This window comes from Myotis myotis, unplaced genomic scaffold, assembly GCF_014108235.1.
Source record: "Myotis myotis isolate mMyoMyo1 unplaced genomic scaffold, mMyoMyo1.p scaffold_m19_p_5, whole genome shotgun sequence".
NCBI lineage: Eukaryota > Metazoa > Chordata > Mammalia > Chiroptera > Vespertilionidae > Myotis > Myotis myotis.
In genome coordinates, this window is record NW_023416357.1 from 67,502,799 (window position 1) to 67,505,254 (window position 2,456).

The following is a 2,456-nucleotide window of genomic DNA, read 5'->3' on the forward strand; positions in this document are numbered from 1 at the left end:
GGAATGACAAAATGGGCAAGACCTGATCCTGGAAAAATATAATTTGGGCGCTTAGTAGGTGGGTGCCCTTGGACTTTCATTCTTCAATGTAGAGGGAAATGTCATTTATTAGGTCCACATATGCATAGTAACTTGAATGTGGGTAACCATGATTTAAAGGCGGCCATATGTGTGATATAATTTCATGACTCTTGAATATGTAATAAGATGAAAAGGAATATACTTTCTCCGCATTTCAGGAGGAGGAATTCAAGCATTTAGTGTCTCATTGATTTAACCAAAGTCAAACATTAGCAGTATCATAGCAAGCTTTATTGCACCAACTCAACAGATCAGATTTCAGTTTTACAAGTACATTTTTAACTTCATTGTCTTAACAGGAATAGATGGATAGATTTAACTGATTAGCAATGTAGGTGAAATATACAAATTTTTCATACTATCTTCCAAAACTGAATCAGGAAGAATCAGAGAATATGGACAGAGAGATTATAACTAGTGAAACTGAAGCAGTAATAAAAAAACTCCCAGCTGAACCGGTTTGGCTCAGTGGATAGAGCGTCGGCCTGTGGACTCAAGGGTCCTGGGTTCGATTCCGGTCAAGGGCATGTACCTTGGTTGCGGGCACATCCCCAGTAGGAGGTGTGCAGGAGGCAGATGATCGATCTCTCTCATCGATGTTTCTGACTTTCTATCCCTCTCTCTTCTTCTCTGTAAAAAAATCAATAAAATATATATAAAAAACAAACAAACAAACAAACAAACAAACAAAAAAACTCCCAACAAAAGTCCTGGACTAGATGGTTTCACAGGTGAATTTCGCCAAGCATTCAAAGAATTAACACCTAGGCTTCTCACCTATGAGTAAGTGGCGGACTTCTGATGAGTCTGTTTCTGTCTCTCATCTTCGTTTGCCCTCCTGCCCGATCGAGTGTGTTTTTATTTCCCCCACCGCCATTACTTTTCCCTTCTCGAGGCTGTGCGGAAAGATAAATTGGAACCATCCCTGGAAGGACAGAGCATCTGAAGACAAGGTATTATTATTACCATAATTCTAAGCACCATTCTGCCAAGTACACCAAGAAAATGAATCATCCCTTGCCTTTGACAGACCATAAGTATTGTTTCTGCAGTTGTGATCTGCAGATGCTTAAAAAGCACACACTTCTGCCTGTGGTGCCACCTTCCCCCTGATCCTCACCCATCCTTGAGTACCTTGAGTAGCACCACTCACGAGCACTGCGTCTATGACGGCCGCTAGGCCCCAGCCAGGTCTTTTACATCTTTGGTTACATTTATTACTACGTATTTTATTTTATTTTTGATGCAATTGCAAATAGGATTGTTCTCTTAGTTTCTCTTTCTGCTAGTTCCTTATTGGTGTATAAAAATGCAACTGATTTCTGGATACTTATTTTGTATCCTGCTACTTTATTGAATTTATCAGCTCTAGTAACTTTTTGGTGGAATCTTTAGGGTTCTTTTTATACAATATCATGTCATCTGCAAATACCAGCAGTTTTACTTCTTCCTTTCCAATTTGGATGCCTTTTATTTCTTCTTCTTGTCTGGCTGCTGTGGCTAGGGCTTCCAGTACTATGTTGAACAGGAGTGGTGAAAGCAGACATCCCTGTCTCGTTCCCAGTCTTAAGGGAAACGCTTGTAGTTTTGAGTATGATGTTGGCTCTGGGTTTGTTATACAGTATATAGCCCTGACCCTCCCAAGGTCTCCTAAACCCCTGCCCTGCCCCTTCCGTGAATGGTCCCTTATCCCTCCTGCCCTGCCCCCTCTCTCACGGGCTTGTGAGGGGCGTGTGCTCTGGTCTCTAGTCTTCCTCTCTCCTGGAGGTGCCGTGTGCTCACTCTCCGTACCTGAAACACATTTCTCACCCTCTTCATCTGTCTAAATCCTACCTGTGCTCTCAAGACACATCTCAAATATCATTTCAAATGTCAAATCACAGAGTGATCTTTAAAAAATATAAATCACATCATGTCATTCTCCGCCTAAAAGCCGTAATGGTTCTGATAGCATTTTCAGCTCACCCAAGGGCCCTTTATCCACCCGTCCGCTCTCCCCTGCACCCCAGCCAGCCTGGCTCTCTCTGCCCTGGGGGCAGCTGCTATTCCTTTGTGAGTGGCTTCCCCAGTTCTCCATATACGGAGCTCTGTCTCAACAGCTAAGTCTGAGTGTACATATGGCAAGATCTTGGGAAGCCCCTTTCTGAGCCTGCTGGGGACTCACCCTGCAGAGGCCTCAACCCAGTCCTGTGGGTATCATGTGGCAATAGGCACACCGGGAAGGTGGTGACTGTCCCAGGTCAGCCCGGTGGGCCAAGGTAAGCAGGTGTTCTTGAAAGTGGGATGGGGGCAGGAGGGTGGGTCAGAGATGCCATGGGAAGGACTCAGCCTGAGTTGCTGGCTTTGAGGCTGGAGGAGGAAGGGACCTCAGGCCA